Below are 24,784 nucleotides of genomic sequence, written 5' to 3' on the forward strand. Positions count from 1 at the left end.
TAAATCCATTCCAGTTACTCTAAATAATATTGACTTATTTGAAGCAGGGTTATGAAACTGGGTCTCTCACATCTCAGCTAAGTGCTCTGGTTGTACAATTTAAAAGACGACTATATTTTGTCTCATTGTTAAATGGGAAGATGCATGAATTTTTTTTTTAATCAGATAAACCACTTCCTTTTCAACTTCGCCGTCACTATTCCTAAACTCTCAAACTCAAAGAAAGGAGATGAAAACTGTGACCCACTGTAAGAGACTAATCACTAGTGGATATAAGCCCAAAGATATGTTCTCTAGCTTTTTTTTGTTTTTTCTACAAACAAATTCTACAAATTTGAGGGATCTTTATGGCTCCAAACACAAATGATGTATTGGCAATGAATGAAACAGCAGTGGAGGCAGTGCAACCTGAAAAGCATTTGGCTCAGAAAAAGACTGTTTTCTGCTAAACCGTTATTTTATTCAAGAAATATTGTGAGCAATATTAACTCTGTTGCTTCATTATATTTAGACTTAATATGGGGTAGACATTAGAATATGAATGTCACACAGAAAAAAATCCCAAAGTTCTCGGTCTAAAAACACAATGGAAAAAATCTCTATTTTCTATTTAATTTAAGGGATATGCATAAGGATTCTGAACATCTGACAATCATTTTCTTTTTCTGTCAAGTTAGTATACATTCATCTCAATGTTAGTATACATAGTAAGGGTGGCTGTAAGATGTTTTAATGGGTCGTTCCATCTTGCCTCCACATAAAAAGGGTTTGTAGGAATAATAGAAACTGGAGACAGACAGTGCTGTGTGTCAAAATTAGATTAGTAAAAATAAAGAAACCAATCCTGCTTTCATTGACACCAAACACAATTACCTCGATTTCATTGTTTACAAAATCAGAGAATTGTGCTTCTGCTTCTATAATAGTTGTATTGATCTCTTAAGCCAGAGTTCTTCATATTTATTCATCTCCTATCTAGTATCCATCAGGCTTACAACATACATGGCTAGTTTATAACATAATCTAATATGAGATAAAGATACTAATTCTGCAATTAAGTTTTCTCTAGAATAAATGGACATCAGAGAACTCAAACATCTGGGTTAAATTAATATCTGCTGAGTCACACAGCCAACATTTGTTCAGTTTAGTTGCACTTATTTTAAACAATCACAAGAGTGTGATACAATGATTCTTCCATATAATGTTGGATGAATCTCATATAGAAGTCCCAGGAACAGTTGAGAACCCTAACTAAAATTTGTTTTCATTAAGTAAAAGTGACTATTCAGACTATTTTCCTCTTCCATTCCTTTCTAGAAAATCTGAATTCAGTTCAGATTTGCTGGTTAAACATGCACAGTGCTACAGACAACAGTAATTCATGAATAATGAATTTGATAATAATGAAGCAGTGCAATTGGGTGTGGACTGGTGCAGGTAATAGAGCCAAAATGATTGTCAATGGCATGTTAGGTTGGCTGTATCTGCCACTTTTTCCATCTTCCTGAAACTTCCTTTTAGTACTATCGAGTAAAGGAAAGAAAAGCATCATTTTCACTAAATTTATTCATGGCTAAGATCCCTTTCTGAATCCAAGCTGGCCAAATCATAAGAGTTCAGTGTTGAACCAGATAGAAAGCTTAGTATATACGGGCAGGAGAAATTTAAATTTAGTAGCTGCTGTGTGCCAAATATATAGTCATTTTTCTTCATGGAACTGGTTGAGTCCAGCACATTGGCAATGGGTAACGGGAAACCTATTCTGCTTCCAGCTGGCCGCTCTATAGCTCAGGGGTTTAAAGTATTATGCTGCCTGATGTGGGATGATTGCCTGATGACCAAGTGTGAAGTTGGGAAATACAAACTACCTACTCTGACAGAGCTGTAATATTTGTAGGGAGATTCTGATCTTGTTACCAGTATTATGTAAAAAACAATTAAGTATGTTTATTTTGGTAAAATAACAGGAAGAAAGATGGATAAGAAATATATCCAAAATCAGCTGTATTTTAAAAGGGGAATTCCTTTTAATTGGGTTTTTTTTCCCCCAAAGGGTAAAAGGCAGTGTTTGTTAATCATGCAAATTACCCTATAACTATACAGTTAATTAGTCTAATTTAAATTTGACTGTGTGAGACAAGGGGAGTCAAAAGAATCTCAGTAGACATCATAAAGGGGGATGAAAGATGATGTTTAGCGCTTACATTGTTGAAATTAGCTGAGGTAGAGACAGTCCTTGATAAGAAGAGCTGGTCCCAAGAACCAGCCAATGAGGCAGAGACAGTTCCTGATAAGAAGCAGGAGCTGGCCCCAAGAGCCAGCTAAGACTGGTCTTGCGGCTTGGGTGAATACCAAGAAACCACTGAGCCTGCGCAAGAAAAAAGGTTACTAGCGGTGACGGAGTCATCTATCTTCATCTCTGCGACCACCAGATGACCACCATAAAGAGGCACTGCGCAAGCGCAGTTGAGAGGAGACTATGGAAATGACCTCTCGGAGCTAATTTTAATATGAAGCGGGGATAGGTCATGCATATGTATATGCGTATTGTGAATATGTAACACTTGACTGTATAAACTTGAGGCGAACTGCCGAGTCGGGTGTGCACGACTTTGGTGGGACTACCCCCCGTGCTGCCCAGCGCTGAATGAACATACCTACTTTACAATCTCGCTGATTGTGGAGTCTGTTTTCCGCACGTCAGTTTGGCGAGCCAGGCAGGAGACTCTCTGCTCGGCTGCGGGACCGACTGCGGAGCAGACGCCCCTAGGTGCGCCCCGAGCACTTTCCTCGGAGGAGCCTCCGCTGCCAGCCGCTCACCGCGGGAGCAGACAACAACCTCCTGAAGCCGCGGACTAAATGATATGTTTTACAAAGGGAGCCTGTAAAAGTACAGGCCAGGGCAGCTGGTAAATCGCGCAGAGACGTCTGGTGTGCAGCGTAGTCCCCCTATGGGAGGAGGGTACCCTGTATGGTAACAAGGGGGGATTTGCTGACAGATAGAGCGGCCGCTAGCGATCTTGGGGGTAGATCGAGCAAATCCGGGGTGACCGCTGCATCCCAGTATCGGGAGCCAGGACGGACCTGTCGATGACTGGTATATAAGAGGCAGGAGAAGGGTAAGCGCACCCCCTCGCAATTGCGCTTGGTTAATGGGGTAAGCGGATCCCCTCGCAATTGCGCTTGGTTTATTTTTGCAGCTGCTGAAAGATTGTCAACTGGAGCGATGATTGTATGATGTGAATGTTTGGAAATTTATGTTAAAGATTTTGTGTGGGTGTGTGGAAATGATATGTTGAAATCTATAGGTGTATGTATGTTTGTTAATGTGTGAATGTCTTTCCGTATTAATAGGGGTGATTCCCTGCTTTGTATGTGGGCTTGTAACTGGACTATATAGTAATTAGCATCTGGCTTGGGTTTTGTTGAAGTGTAAATCTTGTGGGAGAAGGTGGTACTGTACATCTAGCAGACGGAAACTAGACTGCCTTGAGTGTTTTCCCCAAATTCCACACTTTTATGATTGGGAAAGAGTTCACTAAGAATCCGAAATAGTGAGATTGGTGTGTGTAAGGGAAAATTTAATTCCAGAAATTTGGGACGTGTGGGAGGGAAACTGGGGGAAGACTATAAAGAAGTGTAAGAAACATTTGCATGGAAGCTTATTAAAAGGAGAAGCCAAAATCAAACTTAAGAATCATTAGGAAGAGTATTTAAATGGGAAACAATCAAGGAGGAGTATTGAGGAAGAGTCCTCTGGGTTGTGTAATTGCCCACTGGAAAGATATTGTTGGGACCGGAGGTACGGAAAGTAAAAAGAACCTTATTAAATACTGCAATCAATGGTGGCCGTTGTATAAGTTAGAAGGTGATGCTAAGTGGCCACTTAATGGGTCAATAGATTATAATACTCTATTACAACTAATGCTGTTTTTAAGAAGAGAAGGAAAATGGGATGAGGTTTTGTATGCAGACATGTTTTTCACCCTCCGAAATCATCCGGAGTGGCAAAGGGACTGTGGAATGGTACCCCCACAGGACCCCATGGTGCTTGCACTTGAGCGAGAGAACAACAAGGAGCTTAGAGGTAAACTGAGGCGGTGTTGTTTGGCATGTAGTATTGGACAAAGATGTACAAAGACCAATAAAATCCATCAGGCACCAGAACAAGATCTAATTGATTTGTTTAAGCCTCCCCCTCGACCACAGGAACAGGATGCAGACTCGGATAGAACTCCAACCCCTCCGGACAGCCCTGTATCTTCCCGTACTAGGAAGAAAACTACCTCAACAGCTTTACAAGCACCTCTCCGAGAGGCGGTGAGGCTGGATGGTGGGACGATGTTAATCAAAGTTCCCTTTTCTACTGCTGAACTAGGGGAATGGAAAAAGGTTGCAAAAGATTATAGGAGTGATCTGATAAGTGTAACTAAGCATTTCCAATTTATTGTAAAACAGCATAACCCTGATTGGAAGGATATACAGCTATTATTGGAATATATGACTGAGACAGAGAAACAGCTGATTTTAAAAACAGCAGGGAACCTTGCTGAAGATCATTATAAGATTACAGGAGGGGACATTAAGGAATATTTCCCTCTCCAAGACCCAAAGTGGGATGTTAATAGATCTGCACATATGGAAAGATTGCAGGGGTATCAGGATTGGATTACAAAAGGAATGGAGAGGACAATCCCCAAAACTATAAATTGGTCAGCTTTGTATGCAGTCAAACAGAGTCCTTCCGAGTCTCCATCCGAATTCCTGGATCGACTGAGGGATGTAATGCGCCACAGCACACCGCTGGATCCTGGGTCAGAGGTAGGAGTACAACAATTGGTCTCCCTGGTTTTGGGTCAATCTACAGGGGCTATAAGGCGCAAACTTCAGAAATTACGGCCTACAGAGAATAGGAATTTAGAAATATTGTTGGATGAAGCATGGAGAGTATTTAGTAACAGAGAGGAAGGATATAGGCAAGGGCAAAGGAAATTGATGTCTGTTATCCAGGAAGAAAGAGGAAGAGGGCCTAGACGAGAGTTGCCCCGACTGGGCAAGGATCAATGTGCTTTGTGTAATAAATTCGGTCATCGGAAAAAGGAATGCCCAAAGAACAAGAAGGAGGATCAGAGGGCTCAAACAGGAAGAACGGTAGCCCATGTGAAGGGAGATTGATGGGAACCTGGGGAATCTACCCTAGCGGATCCACTGGTTATAATTAAGCTAGGGAAAACACAAGAAGAGGTAGAATTTTTGGTAGATACAGGAGCAACATACTCGGTTCTGAATCAAGCTTTGATGCCCCTGGGAGATGATTATGTCATGGTGAAGGGAGCAACTGGCCAAAGTGAAAAGGCATATTTTTGTAAACCTTTAGAATATAAATTAGGAAAACAGTGGGGCATTCATAAATTTTTATATATGCCCAACTCCCCAAAGGCACTTTTGGGAAGGGACTTGTTGGAACAATTGGGAGCAAAAATTGTATTCAAAAAGGGAGAAATTACTCTGGAGGTAAAAGATCAGCAATATATTCAAATATTGAGCCTAACCTTAACCAGTCTCCCCCTAGAAGGAAGCATTAACGAGGACATCTTAAACCAAGTGTACCCAGGGGTATGGGCTACCAATGCACCTGGAAGAGCGAAAAGTGCTCCACCTGTTGAAGTTAGGATCAAGGAAGGCTGAAAGCCAGTAAGAATTAAACAATATCCCCTAAAGAAGGAAGACAGAGAAGGAATTCGGCCGGTGATAGAAAAATTTTTGCAGTTGGGATTATTAAAAGAGTGTGAGTCTGAATTCAATACCCCTATATTACCTGTTTGGAAGCCCAATGGGTCATATCGGGTGGTCCAAGACTTACAGGCGGTGAATAAGATAACTGAAGATCTTTACCCAGTAGAGGCGAACCCATATACCCTGTTGACTGTATTAACACCTGAATTGACTTGGTTTACTGTTTTAGATTTGAAGGATGCTTTCTTTTGCCTCCCTCTCCATGAAGCCAGCCAAAAATTATTTGCATTTGAATGGGAAAACCCCAAGAGTGGTCGAAAGACCCAGCTCACTTGGATGGTGTTGCCACAAGGATTTAAGAATAGTCCTACCATTTTTGGCAATCAGCTTGTGAAAGACTTAGAATCCTGGGAAGCCCCGTCTGAGGAAGGGAAGCTGTTGCAGTATGTGGATGATATCCTGATCGCCACCAAAACAGAGAAAGATTGTATGACATGGACGGTGAGTCTGTTGAATTTCCTGGGGCTCCAGGGGTACCGGGTATCCAAGAAAAAGGCACAGGTAATGCAACGCAAAGTGAATTATTTGGGCTATGAAATTAGTGCGGGACAAAGAACTTTGGGACAGGCCCGTAAAGAGGCAATATGCCAAACCCAGAGACCTCAGACAGTAAAGGAGTTACGAACTTTTCTGGGAATGACGGGGTGGTGCTGATTGTGGATCTATAATTATGGATTGCTTGTTAAACCACTGTATACGTTGACAGCCACTGAGCAGAAACACCTTGAGTGGAACAAGGAGACCGAACGAGCCTTTGAGCTACTGAAAAAGGCTTTGATGTCGGCCCTGGCCATCGGACTCCCAGATGTAAGCCGTTTCTTCTTTACTCCCACGAGAAGCAGGGCATTGCCCTGGGAATATTAGCACAAAACCTGGGTCCGTATCGACGGGCAGTTGCCTACCTTTCTAAGCAGTTAGACACGACTGCAAAAGGTTGGCCTAGATGCCTGCGGGCGGTTGCGGCTGTGATACTGAATATACAGGAAGCCTGAAAGTTTACTCTGGGCCAGAAAATGAGTGTTTTGGTGCCTCACACAGTATGAGCAGTACTGGAAGCGAAAGGTGGACATTGGCTCTCTCCGCAAAGATTCCTGCGATATCAAGCTATATTGGTAGAGCAGGATGATGTGGAGATTGTAGTCACTAACATTGTCAACCCAGCTTCTTTTCTCAGCGGGAACACAGGAGAACCGGTACATCATGACTGTTTGGAAACCATCGAAGCAACATACGCCAGTCGCCCAGACCTGAAAGACAGCCCCATGGAAGACGGGGAAACTTGGTTCACAGACGGAAGCAGTTACGTCCTAAATGGTAATCGACATGCGGGATACGCCGTCACCACCAGCCAAGAGGTAATAGAATCAGGGGCTTTGCCTTTGAACACCTCCGCACAGAAGGCAGAAATAATTGCTCTAACCCGCGCCCTGGAATTGGCCCACGGCAAAGTTGTGAACATTTATACAGATTCAAAATATGCCTTTGGAGTTGTACACGCACATGGAGCAATTTGGAAGGAGAGAGGACTATTGAGTTCTCAGGGGAAAAATATCAAACACGCAGAAGAAATTCTGAAGTTACTGGAAGCTGTCCAGCTCCCTAAGAAAGTAGCAATTATGCATATTAAGGCACACCAGAAAGTGAGCTCAGATTTGGAAAGAGGGAATGAGCTGGCGGACAGAGAGGCAAAACAAGTGGCCAAAACAAAGGTAAAAACAGAAGGGGCCTTAATTCCTGATAGGCAGATCTCCCTAGAAGTTAAGCCAGAATACACCAAGGAAGATCAGAAGCTCATTACAGTTTTAGAAGGGTCATATAATGAAGAGGGGTGGGCTCATACCCCACAAGGAAAGCTAATCATTCCCTCTTGCTTATTATGGCATTTGATACGGGAGGAACATAGGAAAAGACATTGGGGAACAGAGGCTCTGTATAATCATTTGATAAGGGAAATTGTGGCTAGAAATTTATACACCACGGTGAGACAGGTGACTCAACAGTGTGATCTTTGCCTCCAGACTAATCCTAAGAATACCCCCAAGGCGGAAATGGGCCAGATTGGAAAAGGCAATGGGCCTGGACAACAATGACAAATTGATTTTACAGAACTTCCAAGAAAAGGGGGGTATCGATATTTATTGGTATTAACTGATACCTTTTCAGGTTGGCCAGAAGCATTCCCAACAAGAACGGCTAAAGCTCGGGAGCTAACTAAAATACTGGTACAAGAGATAATACCACGTTTTGGGGTTCCAGCAACCATATCCTCTGACAGAGGACCACATTTTGTCTCAAAAATAGTACAACAAATTAGCCGCCATTTGGGTATAGATTGGCAGCTTCATACTCCATATCACCCCCAGTCGAGTGGTCAAGTGGAAAAAATGAACCACTTAATCAAACAGCAAATTGTGAAATTAGGACAAGAAGCAAATTTGACATGGCCTCAGTCTCTCCCTTTAGCCCTTCTGCGTATACGAACAAGACCAAGGGCGAAAGAAGGACTGAGCCCCTTTGAAATTCTGTATGGACAACCCTATGGGATACAGAGAGGGGTGTCTGTACAAGCGGGGGATGAAATTATGACTTCTTACATGGTAGCATTAGGTAAGCAACTTAATAAAACCAGGAAGCATGTGGTAGGGACTCGAGGGAGAGGTTTGGATGGGCCTGTACATAATATACAACCAGGAGATTATGTGTATATAAAGTCTCTTACAGAAAAACTCTGGAGCCGCAGTGGGAAGGACCATTTCAAGTATTACTTACCTCCTTCACCGCGATTAGGATCAAGGAACAGAGCGCCTGGATCCATCACACTAGGGTGAAGAAGGCACCCAAAGGACTTCACAAGAAAAGGGACCTTTGAAGCTCAAATTTGTGAGACATTGATTGTCACGCTCCTGAGTTGGACCTTGCCTAAGGGGCAGGCTTGGGATCAAAATACTTATTTAAATATGACAGAGAGTATCTCGAAAGTACTAAATTTATCAGATTGTTGGGTATGTAATCCCCTTCCTCAGGGGAACATGGAACTCCCCTTTTTAGGAGTCCCAACCACAAATTGGACATCTCTTATTAAAGACGGGCCAGACAGGAATGGATTATGCCTTTATGGAAAGGGAAATACCCAGCAGGGACCCAGCTTTGATCTGGAGGTACCTGACCCTAAAGAGGTCTTAATTACTGGCTGTTGCTTAAATATTACTGATAATATTTGGGGAAACATGGATAATTGTAGCCTTGCAGAAAATCTGGGAACTTTTGATAAAGGAAAATTAGAACGTCTTGGACTGAACTTAACTATCAGTTTCTATTATATCCGGAAACCAAAGAGGGGGCCAGGAAAGGAGGGGCGAGAACAAGACAGAAGGGAGACACATCTCGGTCCAAGATGCAACACAGGGCCTGGATACTGGTGGCTCTGTGGGGATGGCAGGGCCAGAAAGAGTTTACCCCAGAACTGGAAGGGACACTGTGTTCGGGGGTACCTTGCACCTCAGATCAGTATATTCGAGGGAGCTTCGCCTCCCCGAGGGTTTTTGAGAACACCTTGGCTCCGTGTAAAATGGACTGAAAACCCAGTAATTATTCGAGGTACTGGGTACCATAGTTTTGTCTGATGGTTAATCCCCTCTTTAGGGGTGAGTTGGAGAAAGCTATTGTGAATATATCTGCTACATTAGAGGTTATAGAAAATGCTACAATTGATGCAATTCGAGGGCTGCAACTGGAAATACGATCCCTAAGTAAAGTAGTACTCCAAAATAGAATGGGATTGGACATGCTTTTAGCAAAACAAGGGGGCTTATGTGTAGTTATAAACCAAACTTGCTGTACCTATATCAATCAAAACCAACGAATTGAAACAGATCTTGAAGAGATATGGGAAAAGACTAAAATACTACATGAAGCTTCCCAAGATGACACTTCTTGGGGCTTGACAGGCATATTAGAAAAATTAACCTCCTGGTTGCCAAATTTGGCATGGTTGAAGCAATTGTTTGTCACTATAATAATCATCATTCTCCTGTCTGTGGTCCTTTGCATAGTGGTTCGATGTGGCTTTTTGTGCTGTAAGAGTACAGGAGACTCTTACAGTGAATGGAAAAAGAATCAGTTACGACGAAAACTCGAGACCAACAAATACTTTGAGAGGATGCTAGATAGGGAAACAATGTATTAGAAGTACTAGGATTAGATATAGTAAAAGAATTTACTATTTTCTAGAAAAGGGGGGACTGAGACAAGGGGAGTCAAAAGAATCTCAGTAGACATCATAAAGGGGGATGAAAGATGATGTTTAGCGCTTACATTGTTGAAATTAGCTGAGGCAAAGACAGTCTTTGATAAGAAGAGCTGGTCCCAAGAACCAGCCAATGAGGTAAAGACAGCTCCTGATAAGAAGCAGGAGCAGGCCCCAAGAGCCAGCTAAGACTGGTCTTGCGGCTTGGGTGAATACCAAGAAACCACTGAGCCTGCGCAAGAAAAAAGGTTACTAGCGGTGACGAAGAGGAGTCATCTATCTTCATCTCTGCGACCACCAGACGACCACCATAAAGAGGCACTGCGCAAGCGCAGTTGAGAGGAGACTATGGAAATGACCTCTCGGAGCTAATTTTAATATGAAGCGGGGATAGGTCATGCCTATGTATAGGCGTATTGTGAATATGTAACACTTGACTGTATAAACTTGAGGCGAACTGCCGAGTTGGGTGCGCACGACTTTGGTGGGACTACCCCCGTGCTGCCCAGCGCTGAATGAACATACCTACTTTACAATCTCGCTGATTGTGGAGTCTGTTTTCCACACGTCATGTGTTTAAAAAAAATGATTTGGGTAATCTAGACTACTTTTATTCAATCTCAAAAGCAGAACTATTTGTTGTGAGGGCCTGTACACTTGTCTGAAAAGCTGAATCTAAACTAGAGTATCAACAACAGGAGAGACCTTTCCCCTTTCTCAGCTAATTCTCACAACCCAGTCTCGAATCTTCGCCTGCCATTATGCTTTATGCTCAGTTTGTGAAGAGAAATATAGTTGTGAGTATTAAGAACATCTTAATTATAAATCTACAGTGCTTGTAAGTTCACTATTATCAAACCATCTGAATGTTTCAGAAAATGCTTATTCAAAAACAAAGATGAGAAAAGCTAGGAATTTGAGTTTACCTCACAGTGTTATAACCAGAAGACAAGATCATTTTGGTTTTTTAATAGCAAAGCATTATTTCATGGAAATTTTAAAGAATTAATTAAAATACTAGCCCTGCCCACCCTCCCAATACTAGCATATGCACATTTTAGATTTATACATACATACTGTTTTCATATATATATGAAAAAAATCTATTTCTAAATCTATATAGACTTGAATAAAATAGTTTAGTTTTTTTGATATGCATTTAAGTCACTAAGCTTGTGTGACCTTGCCAACTAATGTACAGTAATATGTTTCTCATTTGTGAAAAGATGTTCAATAAGCTAAGAGGGAATGACCCGCTGGATTGCACATACTTACCATTAATATTCTTAATGCATCTCAGAGGTTGGGGGGAGAATTCACATTCTCTAAACAGGATCAGAGAAGGAGACAGAAGTAGGATAGCCCTGATATATTGTTGATTCCACTGCTGATGGTAGTTCATTGTTGATGGACAAAGCACAGCATTCATTATTGTTGATCACAATATCACTGTCTCACCTGAAAACACTGTAAGATTCAATGAGTGTATATTGCATACTTAAGTGCTTCATAACTGAGAAAAAACAAAAAGTAGTGATGGTCATCTTTTTCTACAGCTTTTTCATATTGAATCATATGAGATTCATTCCTGTTGAAACAGGGAGCCAAAGGAAGCTTAGTAGATATAGTAGATATATGGATGTAGATAAGAACTGTTTAATAATCTAGCTTATAATGAAGTTAAAGAAATTTCAGTAGAGGTAGACATGGCCCAAGAGGATGAGAAGTGGTGCTTAACGTTTGCATTGTTGGCCCAAGGGGATGAGAAGTGATGCTTAATGTTTGCATTGTTGAGGCTGGCTGGGGCAGGAGATAGTCCCTGATAAGAAGCAGCAGTCGACCCCAAAAACCAGCCAAGACCAGCCTTGTGACTTTTTGGAACTAATTTTAATATGAAGCGGGGATAGGTCATGCCTATGTATAGGCGTATTGCGAAACTCCATGTATATGTAACACTTGACTGTATAAATTTGAAGCGAACTGCCGAGTCAGGTGCGCACGACTTTGGTGGGACTAACCCCCGTGCTGCCCAGCGCTGAATGAACATACCTACTTTACAATCTCACTGATTGTGGAGTCTGTTTCTGCACGTCACTGTGTTCCATGTAAAATACATACATGAAACAACTGAGATGTTTAAAGGCCTAAATGTTAGCAAGGGGCAGAAGACACTTTGGTAGCAACACGTCCACCCAGGCACATTTACTTAGACATAAGAGATTGAGATGGGGGGCTAGAAATTTTAGGAGAAATATATCAGCGTGGTTACTTATTATAGATATAGGTAAGGGTTGTTGTTTAATGATTATGGTAAAGAATGGATTTAGGTAGGAGCTGTTTAATGATTATCTAACTTGTAATAGAGTTTTAATGGTAGTAAACATAGTTCAAAGGGATGAGGAATGAAGATTAATGTATACATTATTGAAACTGTTGCCGAAATCCAGAATAAAACTCCTTAACAACAATGAGAAGTTAAGAAGCAGGCACTCCTTTATTGCAGTGCTGGGCACACGGGGGATCGCTCCACCTATCGTGTGCACCTGTCTAGTCTAACTGTGCAGGTTGAATACACACCTGTTATACATATTCACTAGATTTCCGAGAAATGTTATACATAATCATTAGTTTTCCGGGAAACTATTAACATATGTAAATGTCCTTTACGCAAGTGCAGTGAAGGTCTCTGGTGGTCTTCCATAGTCTTCCTCACTTGTCCGCTTCTTGACCTCTCTTAGGTGATTCTGCGCAGTACGATTCTCACCATCATCTGAGGAGATTGAAGTAGACGGACGCCTGTAATCTTGAGAGCAGACAGCAGACGACGCTTTATTGCTAAAACACACACATACTTATAGTCACATATTCTGCAAAGTCACTGTACACGCGCACAAACATAAAATATGATTGGTTATATCAACGCTGTACATGCGCATAAACATAAGATATAATTGGTTATACTAACACTGTACACGTGCATAAACATAGGACACAATTGGTTATGTTAACTAAAACATGCGAAACTTGTCTCAGTCTAATTGGTCAAGATAAACTGCCGAATTGAGGTTCTTTGTGCCAAGTTCCCTTTATCTTGGAATGTGCACCTGTGTTCTTCTAATTGGCATCTTTCTTTTTTTGTCTTCTTGTTTATTCTGTTCAAGGTCTTCTAAAGGCATCTGGAATGCTCTTGCGACCGTTAGCTAAATATGTGTCCACAATTCCCCCTTTTTTGTTTTTCGACAAGTAACAACATGCTGTATTGCCCTTTGCAAAAACCTATGAACACAGTTAATTAAACACAGCAAAAGCAACATTATACCTAATAAAATACATAAGAATAAAAGACTGTTCAGGTAATGCCAATGACACACAAAAAGAGGTTTGATTAATAGCTTTAGCCAGTGTCACCCAAACATTCTTACTGTCCCACGGTGTTAAACGATGTGGATCAATCACCGGTGCCACTGTCATGCTGCTTACTACTGTCAGCGTGTTCCATATCAATCTCAGCATAAGGTTTCGTCCATTTAGTTGGAATCCACTTTGGCCCATTTTCTGTAATGACACAAGCATAACCTCAGCTCCACATTATTACTTTAAAAGGTCCCTCCCATTGCTGACGCTCAATATTTTTAACCCAGACTTTCCACCCATTATCAATATTTTGAATCCCACTATTCATTGTTTGAAAATGCTGAACTACAGGGGGGACAACTGACTCTCCACGCAGGGTCAAAAAATTCATCACATATATTGCTTTCATGAGTCTATTTGAAGGAGGTTCCCCTAATTCCCCCGTTTTTTGTTTTTCCAAAAAATCTTTTAATACTTTATGAGTACGTTCGATTATAGCTTGACCTGTGGGAGAATGAGGAATGCCAGTAATATGAGTAACTCCCCATTGCTGAAAAAATTCCTGAGTCCGTTGTGCTATAAAACATGGTCCATTATCTGTTTTTATCTGGGCCGGGACACCCATTACTGCAAATGCTTGTCGTAAGTGTGTTTGTAGATGTCGACTTGTTTCGCCCGCAAGTGCTGTGGCCCATATCATCAAGGAATATGTATCAACAGAAACATGAACATAACACAATTTTCCAAAAGCTCGTATGTGAGTCGCATCAGTCTGCCACAATTGCAGGGATTGCAGACCCCTAGGATTTACAGTGCCATCTCCGTGCCCAGATAATTTCTGGCACTCAGCACAGGATTGAATGATGGCTTTGGCATCTGCTATAGAAATTTGAAACTGTTTGGCTAATACTTTTGCTGGTTGGTGGAAAAAACTATGAGCTCCACGTGCCTGTAGAAGTTTATTGGGGGGTGGCCCAGTCCATACAGGATTAGCTAGCAAATCAGCTCGTTTATTCCCTTCTGTGATCCATCCAGGCAAACTGGTGTGACTTCGCACATGCATTATATAATAACACTTTGTCCGTTGGTTTAACAGAAATAGCAACATCTTAAATTTTTCAAACAATGTGATGTTATCAATTTCTTTCAAATAAGCCCGTCTCAAGCGTTTTACTACACCTACCACGTATAAAGAATCAGCAATAATATTGACCTCAACATGCTGCCACTTTTTAAATACTTCTATTACAGCTTGAAGTTCCACCACTTGGGGGGAGCCTTCACATGTGACAATGTGATTTTTCCATACCTGACCTTCTTTCCAAACTACTACTGCCTTTCCTGTTTTTCCACTGCCATCCGTAAATACTGTAGGACCATCAGTAGGTAACTCTGCACACAATTCTTTTTCTTCTAGTTGTATATTTTGTAGCAAGGTAAACATTTTGTGTGCAGGAAGATGAATATCTACCTTTCCTTTGAAATCTTGAGGAGTCAATTGTCGAGGTGCCGTTAAGGTAGTGTCGCCTCGTAACATTTCGAATAAAGGGGTCAGAAGCTCATTATCTATTCCCAACAGTGTTCGAACCCAATTGATTGTCCCCAGTAATTTTTGCACATCATTCAATGTTTCAATCTTGTCTGTAATTTCCAGTTTTTGTGGAACTATAGTTTTTTCTAAAATCTTCCAGCCTAAATATTTCCATGGTTGCATTTTTTGTACCTTTTCTGGTGCTATTTTTAAACCAAAATCAGACAATTGTGTAGTCAATTCTTTGAGCTTTTCGGATAACTCTCTTTTCCCTGCTATCAAGATATCATCCATATAGTGATAAGTAATCAAGTCTGGATTTTGTTGTCTAAACCCTTTTAGAGCTTGGGATACATAGGATTGGCATATGGTTGGAGAATTTTTCATTCCTTGTGGCAGAACTACCCAATGATAACGTTCCATGGGTTCCTGTTTGTTTATGGTGGGGATAGAAAAGGCAAATTTTTCCGCATCTTTTGGGTCTAAATATATTGTAAAGAAACAATCCTTTAAATCAATAATCAAAATGTTCCATCCTTGTGGAATCATGGTAGGCGTGGGTAACCCTAATTGAAGGGCTCCCATATTTTCCATTACTTCATTTATTTTTCTTAAATCATGCAACAGTCTCCATTTCCCAGATTTTTTTGGAATGACAAAAACTGGTGTATTCCAAGGGCTCGTGGTATTCACCAAGTGCCCTTGTTCCAATTGCTCCTGTACTAACTGTTTCAAGATGGCGACCTTAGATTCAGTCAGCGGCCATTGATCTACCCAAACCGGTTCCTCTGTTTTCCATTTCAGTTTTAGGCATGGTTGCCCGTCAATGGCCGCGCCACAAAATTGTCTCCTGTACTAAGCACACATCCCATTTGACTTAATGCATCCCTGCCTATCAGGTTCATAGGGATATTGGTTACATAAGGTTTGATATAAGAAACTGAATTTTGACAAATCAATTGAATCATATATTTGCTTTGTCGAGTTTTTGATAATCCTCCCACACCGAACAGTTTCAAATCCATCTCAGAAAGCTCCCAAGTAACAGGCCAGTCCTCCCACGACAGAACTGTTACATCTGCTCCAGTGTCCACTAATGCTTGTAATTTTATTTTTTCTGGCCTGTTCTTTGCATTTTGTAACTCTGCTGATATACTAGGTTTTGTTTTATTGATCTCCATTGACCACATAATTTGAGCTTCTAATCCCGTAGATCCAAACCCTGCATTGCCACGCTGTTGATTAACCTTACATGGTACATTTGCTTTAAAAGGGACTAGCTGTGCAATTCTGCTTCCTTCCTGTATCGATACTGGTGGAGACGGCGTCCAAATCATAGCATAAATGCGACCTGTGTAGTCTGCATCAATCACCCCGGGAAGCACAAAAATTCCTTGTAATGTTATACTAGACCGTCCCAACAACAGGGCACTAAGCCCATTACCTAATGGTCCTTGTGCGTTTACTGGCACACGGTGTACCTGAGAGTTCCATAGTAGAATGGTTTCTATTGTTGAGACATCCACTCCGGCACTTCCAGCTGTTCGGGCTGGCAATTCTGCCAGACATCCTTCTTGGCGCCGTTCTGGGATCCTTTCGGAGCTGTTGGGGTCATCGCACCGCTCCTCGCACTCTTCTTGTAGTTTCCCGGAGATGGGGTACCTCGAGGTGGCAGAGCTACACCTTCATTTGTGAAACGAGATCTACATTGGTTAGCATAATGTCTCCCTTTATGACAACGAGGGCATATATTAGGCCCAGCTTCCACTTTGTTTCGCCCTTCTTTACACTGAAATTGCAAATGTCCCGGTTGTCCACATTTATAGCATTTCTTAACATTTTTTGTATCCATTCGCATGGCTACGGCAAAAGCATTGGCCATTAATGTAGTTTTATGCTCCAAAGACCCAACTTTGTTACAGGCCTCTATCATATCTACTAGCGTCACTCTTCCTGGCATCAATTGTAGTATTTTTTTACAGTCTGCATTTGCATTTTCCACGGCCAATTTTATTATCAATGCTTCTTTGGCATCAGCATTATCTATTTGCTTTTCAATAGCATCTCACAGACGATCAATAAAGGACATATAAGGTTCCGTATTACCCTGCCTTATACTTGTAAATGATTGTTGTGGCTTTCCAGCTTCAGGCAAGGTTACCATTGCCTTCAGAGCTAAGGAAGCTGATTCTTGTAATGCTTCCACCGGTAGCCTCGCTTGCCTATTAACATCTGCAAAGTCACCAGTCCCCATCATTTGTGCAGAAGTGATCATATACCGCGGATCTCCTTCTGGGCGGTCCAAATTTCTTAGTGCCGCTAAATCACATAATTCTGCCCATTTCGCCTTCCATAATAGACGCTGAGTCGGGATTAAAAATCATTGTAGCCAATTGTGTACAGTCAAAGCCCGTTAAAATTTGACCAGAAAATATATTCTCCAATAACGCCTGACTAAACGGAGCAGACAGTCCATTAGCCATTACTGTTTTCCGTACTTCTTTTATTAAATCCCAATTGAAAGGTTGCCACACGTTTGGGGCATTCTGCCTGACTGTAACTGGAAAAGCCACAGGATTTAGACCTTTGGTTAACATTTTATCATTTATGTCCTTCCATCGCTTTTTTATAGCTTCTCCTGGGGATGTATCTGCCTCATAGGGAAGTGCAGAGGGGATAGGTCTCTGCTCGAGAGGCAGGTTACTTAAAGGTTGATCGTTGCCTCCATTAATGACATCTCCCTCGGTGTTTAATTCCTCATCACTGTCCGAATTATTTACCACCTCGCCACACACACTTCTCTTTTTTTCCGGGGTATCTTCAATTGAAATTTTTACAGCAGCAGCCACCTCCTTTTCTGCCTTAAGGGCTTTCAACGTTTCCAGCACCAATCTCCACATAGCGGAGATTTTCTGAGCCTTCACGTCCCCACGCGATACAAAGTCCCAAATTACTTTTCCCATTTCTTCCCAATTTTTAACTTCAAAGACTTCTACATTTGAAGTGGGGGCACCATGGTCCTTAAGCCACTTCAGCATCATACGTAAAGTATTTGAATCATACTTAATCCCTCTCTCGGAGAGGATATGCGAAAGCATTCGTACAATTGCCCCTTCTTCCACAGACATCTGGGCACCCATTTTAATCCTTCTAGCCGCTCACCTTACTTCCAAACGAGCAGGGTGATTGATCTCCCGGGAGAAGGTTGTCTGCTCAGTCCAGCTGGCTAGACGATCGTTTGGCTAGAGTCTCCTCCGGATGCACTTCCAGCACTTCCAGCGTTTTCTCAGCCCGCAATCACGTCGGGGTCACCATTTGAGGAGATTGAAGTAGACGGATGCCTGTAATCTTGAGAGCAGACAGCAGACGACGCTTTATTGCTAAAACACACACATACTTATAGTCACATATTCTGCAAAGTCACTGTACACGCGCACAAACATAAAATATGATTGGTTATATCAACGCTGTACACACGCATAAACATAAGATATAATTGGTTATACTAACGCTGTACATGTGCATAAACATAGGACACAATTGGTTATGTTAACTAAAACATGCGAAACTTGTCTCAGTCTAATTGGTCAAGTTAAACTGCCAAATTGCGGTTCTTTGTGCCAAGTTCCCTTTATCTTGGAATGTGCACCTGTGTTCTTCTAATTGGCATCTTTCTTTTTTTGTCTTCTTGTTTATTCTGTTCAAGGTCTTCTAAAGGCATCTGGAATGCTCTTGCGACCGTTAGCTAAATATGTGTCCACAATCATCTATATTAGTTTACATAAAAATGCATACTATGTCTATTCTTAAATTTAACCTTTCTAATAATTGGTCCTTCAGTCACACCATCTTATTAATATTCTTATGTTAAAACAATCATTGGTTAATCTCACTTAACTCTACTGATTGGAATCCTCAATAATTAGATCGAGGTGGGAAGGGTAAGGGGTTTCCAGGCAGCAAACTGGTGTCCATAACGGTTTCCCTAGTTTCCTAAAACAAAACACTACAAACCAACAAATCTTTGTCAAAGTTTCTGTGGTTAACTGATTTTAGACAATACTTGAATTCTTATAGTCACACATAGTACATTTTCTAAAGTTCCTAAGTTCCTATGACTACATTTCAAACTTAACACTCCCATACCTATGCTTCACAATTTTTTACTTCTTAGTCAAACCAAAGACTTTTATATAATTAGATTTTAATTTCTTTATCAAAATATTTTCAACATAACTAACTGAAGCAAGAGATAGTTCCTGATGAAAAGCAGAAGTCGACCCCAAGAGCTAGCCAAGACCAACCACGTGATTTGAACAAAAGCCAAAGGGCGACTGAGCCTGCGCAGGAGCAAGAGGTAAAGAGTTCATCGCGAGGAAGACATTCAGCCTTCATCTTTACGACCACCACAAGGAGGCATTGCGCAGGCTCAGTTAGGAGGGACTTAGGGAAATGACTTCTTGGAACTAATTTTAATATGAAGCGGGGATAGGTCATGCCTATGTATAGGCGTATTAGAAAATCTTATGTATATGTAACACTTGACTGTATAAATTTGAAGCGAACTGCCGAGTCAGGCACGCACGACTTTGGTGGGACTACCCCCGTGCTGTCCAGCGCTGAATAAACGTACCTACTTTACAATCTCACTGATTGTGGAGTCTGTTTCCGCATGTCAAGATGTTTAATAGCACAAGCATAATGAGGTTGTTTGAGAAAAACAATCGTTGTATATAATCATACTCTACACAGTGTGGGCATTTTGTCACACAGAGTTCTGTTCTCAAGATGAAAAAATCCTTTTCTGCACATCATATTTTGTTAAACTCCCCAAGTTATTGAACTAAAAAAACAAGTGCAAAACTTTTTATGTTCAAAACTACAGTTGGACTTCAAAAGAATTATAGTAACATATTTTATACTCCATCTTTGGTAAGAAACCATATAGTTGGTAAGAGATTTGTGTTTAGTTTTATTGTAGAGCAGCGCCTCAGGAACGCTGGGCTGCCCTGCCTATTCTGAAAGTTTTGCATCAAGCATTTCAAGCTTCTGAATTTCCTTTTTCCATGGAGTCTCAGAAAAAAACTTTGCAGAGATAGTGCACAAAGTGAATTCCTTGGTATTCTTTTGCAGTCAATTTGTTTCATCACCCAAAAGAAAGACCTCAATAGAGGACTATCCATTCATGTGCAAAGCCAAGAATCCGGAGCAAAGCAAGAGCAAAGGTTAGCCCTGCACCCTCCCCCAAGCCTATTCAGAGAGAATCCCAATTCTGTTTCTCACCTCTGAAAGTCAGACATTGTATCTGGGGACAGAGAAAGAGAATGGCCCAGGGATAGCTATTCGAAAATGAGAAATAAAAATGCTCTGTGTGTAGACTTTAAATAGAAATGACAGGCTATACCCACAGGTGATGCATAAAATGTACGATACTTTAAAAGAGGTATGAGCCTAGGCTAGGGAAATAAGGAGTCTTGCAGGGGTGGAGGTAGCTGTAAATGACCTCATTTTTATAATTACTAAAATGTATTTGGACCTGATCTAAAATTTGTATCAGCTGAACTAAAGGTGTGATGTTGCACAAACTTAGTTAAACTATTTGAGTTATGTAGAACCTTGAATTATAAAGTAATTAATGCTTAATTACATCTAGATCCTTTGTAGTCCCATTTGATCTTTTGGCAAATACCAACCATATGTGGTAAAACACAAATCTAAACTTTCAACTTCTGCACTACTCAGGATGATCTTTAACTGGCTTAGGAAATGGGAAAACCTTCCTCTTTAAGTCCTTGTTTTAAAGACAGCAGGAATAGTTCACCGTAGATACACATTTGCAAATGGGATATCTCTCTGTTTGTACTCCTTATGATGTGTGTACCTGATTGCCCTTGTAAATACACTGTTAAATCACGATAGCTGTAGGTACTTACCATTAGCCAAACTTTATACAGACTGGCAGTACTGGAAGAGTTGTGTTATGTTTATAATTAAATTTATGCAGAAAACTTTTTATGTAATAATTTATGTAAGCACTTACTCTATTTATTGCCAGATAACCTAATCTGTGGATGAAATTGTGTAGATTTATAGATGGCTGGAATTGTGGATGCAATGAGCTAAAAATAAATGTCCAGCATTTTCTTCAAGCATGTAGATTTCTTTAGCTGTTACTCCATTTGCTTTGAGAACTTTTATTTTGTATGACAAATCTCTCGGTATACTATTAATTACAAAGTTTACAAAAATAATACATAGAAGTTATTACCACTAATTGAGTTTCAGGCATGGTGGGAATACAGAGAATGTTTAAAAAAAACAAAAGAAGGAAAAGCAAAATGGAAGTTAGGAGAAATTAGTCTTTCAGGAGCTCAGAAGGTTGCTGCTAGAATCAGCTTGAATCTTTATCAGAGTTTTCAGAGATGACCACATGGAGGATGAGGCCTCTTTAGATCTTGGCTCATCATGTAAGTACAAACACAGGAACAAGTTGCTTTTCCATCCTCCTCTACCCTCAAACATCTGTGAACAGCCACACACCATCATCTTCATATCTCTGGATAGTTTTATGGTTATTTCATGTTAGAGTGCAAAACTGATAGCATATACTGTACAAGTCTGCTGAACCATAATATTAAGCTTCCTGAATGTTTTTGATAAAAATTTAATCTTATCCTTTTTCAGTATAACTTGCCTATTGATGCAAATAATCACTTAATGGCTGTAGCAGGAACAGAAATACGCTAAACCCAGTTCATATTTCAGTTCACAGATTGTGCCCAGAATATAGGCCTGTAACTAAAATGTAGTCTTTTGACTCCTTAGAAACAAAAAGTTGTTTGTGATTTTAATGCATAGCTGATTTTTCAGCAAAATGTGAAAAAGACATTTCTGAGACTGGAAAACTTATGTTGTGATCTCTGATCTTTTATTGGAAGTTCTTTATTTTAGTTTTATCTTTAGAATATAACAGTATCCTTTTACCAAATAATAACCAAAGATAAGTGCAAGACTAAACATATTTCAAGAATATTTAGTGGAATATCAGAAGATTCATAGGATTAAGTCCTATCAAAGGGTTATATAAATTTCAACCATCATGGTATTTACTCTTGCTCCCAGGCTTTGTATAAGTGGCAGAGGGCTCTGAGAGGTTCATTTGACAAATAGCTGCGGTCATTACTAGGGCAACAGAAGCTGTTCTTTTTGGGGACTTCTTTTTATTCCTTTTCTTTCATGGGAGATCACTGCTCTCACAGCAGAGTGCAAAATGCAGTATATGGACACTCCTGAGCTGCCTCAGTGTGAAATTCAACAGCGTAGTGGACTCTAGTGGATGCCTGTGAACGCCAGCGGACTCCAGTGGAAACTAGTGGGAAGTGCTTTTAAGGTAAGCCACTTACTTACAATTTGTATTGAAGAAGCTGAAGAGTGCTCTTAACATAAAAACAGCTTCTGGGTCATACCAAAAGATTAATCTTGTTGTCCCACAAGTGGGGTTCAGTACCCGGTGTGCAGTAAGCCAATCTTACACACAGAGCCGAGATATTTATTTATTTCATGTCTGCGCAGAGATGGGTGCCAGGTGGTAACTCCACAAAGCTGGCACCCTACACCAAAGAGCTACAACGTATTTATTCTGTTACATGATTAGTAAAAACCCACCTAAATTTATTCATTGGTTAGTAGTCACCCTCTCGACTATTATTGGTCAGTTATATTTAAATTAGCTTCGCTTGTTATGTAAATTAGCATGCATCCTCCTTGCAGGTGTGGGGAGGCAAGTTCTTCCAGCCTTGAATTGAGTCGATGGTCGCGATCTCCCCCTGCCGCCACCACGGCTAGGCCGTAACTCAAACATATAACTACAATCTGGTCCTGGGTCTTGTCTCCAAGAGTGGCTACAAGGGGATAACTAGGGATAACTGGGCAAAGAACAGGGCAAGCATATATGGCAGTTCCCCTTTCTACTCTTCAGTGTCTAACCAGTTCCAGGTTAGGGACATATATGAAGGTCAGAGCCCTTACTGCTGCACAAACCATCTTCATGCAAAACCAGCCAATCCTAAATAAGCTGTAAAAGGGAAATGCTGGACTTTTTAAGGGGGCCTTAAAAAACCCCTCAAGCAGAACACTGTCTTCCCTAAACAAGGAGCTGTTAGTGCTGTGATAATCCTGTAAGAAAATGAACAATGAAGTTACTTGTGAGATAAGAGGAAAGAAATGTATTTACTAACCACATTCACATAATATCTTTACTGCATTTACAATAAGTCTTTGCATTTTTGGGGGATACCCAAAAGTTACAAGGGGAGAGGTGAGCATTATAATTTTTTTTTCATTTCTTCTTTGAACCATTGGCTTAACAGCTTTTATTAAAGATAGTTCCATTTATAAACTGCTGCAAGACACTGTGGTAGAAAGAATGCCAGAAAACCATCTAAATTAGACAAAGTTGTAAATTGTGTCCAAAGCAGTATGCACTGTATGCTCTTGAGTCTTTAATAAATCTTTTCCAGCTATACAGTCCAGGAATATGGAAAGGAAAGTCCAATTCTTTCCATTCAAAATAAATCCATGCTCATTTCATGATCCAATTTTACAGTCTCTGACATTAATGTATGTGTTCATGCTTTTATATAAAGCATACCAAGAAATGGGGAATCACCACATATTTCAGCAGATGCTAAATAAGCAGTCTGTGATGCTCATCAGTATGAGTACCGTAATTCTCCTTCGATTCAGAAACTAAACAAGTCACTTACTTAGGTTCTTAGATGGAGGTGCCTAATTCTGCACTGGGAGTGTCATTCCTAGAGCTGAGTGCCAGACTGCAGAATGCTGCAGTGCTCTGCATGGTGATAGCCAAGTCTTCCTGTGAGTTAATTCCAGATTTTTCATTCTAAAATCAAAATAACTGAATTCTTATGTATTTGCTAAGATTTTCTGCATAGCTTATATATGTTTCTGTGTACACTAATATTTGAGGAATACTGTTTGCCAATTTTTTCCATAGAGATTTTCCATATACATTTTCCACACATTGTACAATTCATCTCAACTTTGATCTCCATAACCCTTACAGATTGTTCAGATCTTATGAACAACTTTTTATCTGGAAATAGGAAAATAACAATAATACATAAAAAACCTATAATAAATATAGCTGGAAAATGCTTCCTTTAAACAAACTGTTATGCCTACTGAGCTAATCTTTCTGGTATCTATCTATCTCTTGACTTGGAAAGTTGGAACTAGACAAAGCGGGGAAAAAATACTCTTTTTAAAATAAAAAAACTCCCTCAGATGTTTTCTGTTTAGTACTATTCCTGTTCTTGTATGGAACCGTATTGTTTTTTCTATACTTTCTACTTTAATCTTAATGAGGATAGGATCAGCTCCATCTATTTGCCTGGAAAATTTGAGGCCAATATCCATTCTGCTATAGGGATTCCCTAATCAGCTTGAGTGGTGTAAGATTCTTCATTTCAGGTTTACTGGAAAGATATTTAATCTTACCCCTCCCACTGTCCACCCCTTCCATGTTTTGAGCAAGCTCAGAGTGTTTCTCTCACCACATCCATATTCTCTGATCTTCTCTCTGCCCTGCCTCATCTGTGTTCCACCAGGGAGGAAACTGGCCAGGACATACTGGAGGATGCCAAGCTTACAAGACCTGAGTTTTCCAGTTTTATTTCCAAATCTTATACTAAAATAATCGGGTTAGCTAGGTTCACAGGGTCTTGCAGAAACAAGGAGGCTCAGCTGACTATAAGCCCCGCATCAGCATAACATACACAGTTGATTGCAGGGAGCAAAGGGAGAAAAGGATGGTCTATCATCTTGCTTTGGGT

At 40.6% G+C, this 24,784-nt stretch overlaps 1 pseudogene; it reads left to right on the forward strand.

Annotated features, from left to right (window-relative positions):
• The first annotated feature begins 6,172 nt into the window (after nt 1-6,172).
• LOC128136171 (uncharacterized) lies at nt 6,173-8,517 on the forward strand (annotated as a pseudogene).
• The last annotated feature ends 16,267 nt before the right edge of the window (nt 8,518-24,784 follow it).

This window comes from Harpia harpyja, chromosome W, assembly GCF_026419915.1.
Source record: "Harpia harpyja isolate bHarHar1 chromosome W, bHarHar1 primary haplotype, whole genome shotgun sequence".
Classification (NCBI taxonomy): Eukaryota; Metazoa; Chordata; class Aves; order Accipitriformes; family Accipitridae; genus Harpia; species Harpia harpyja.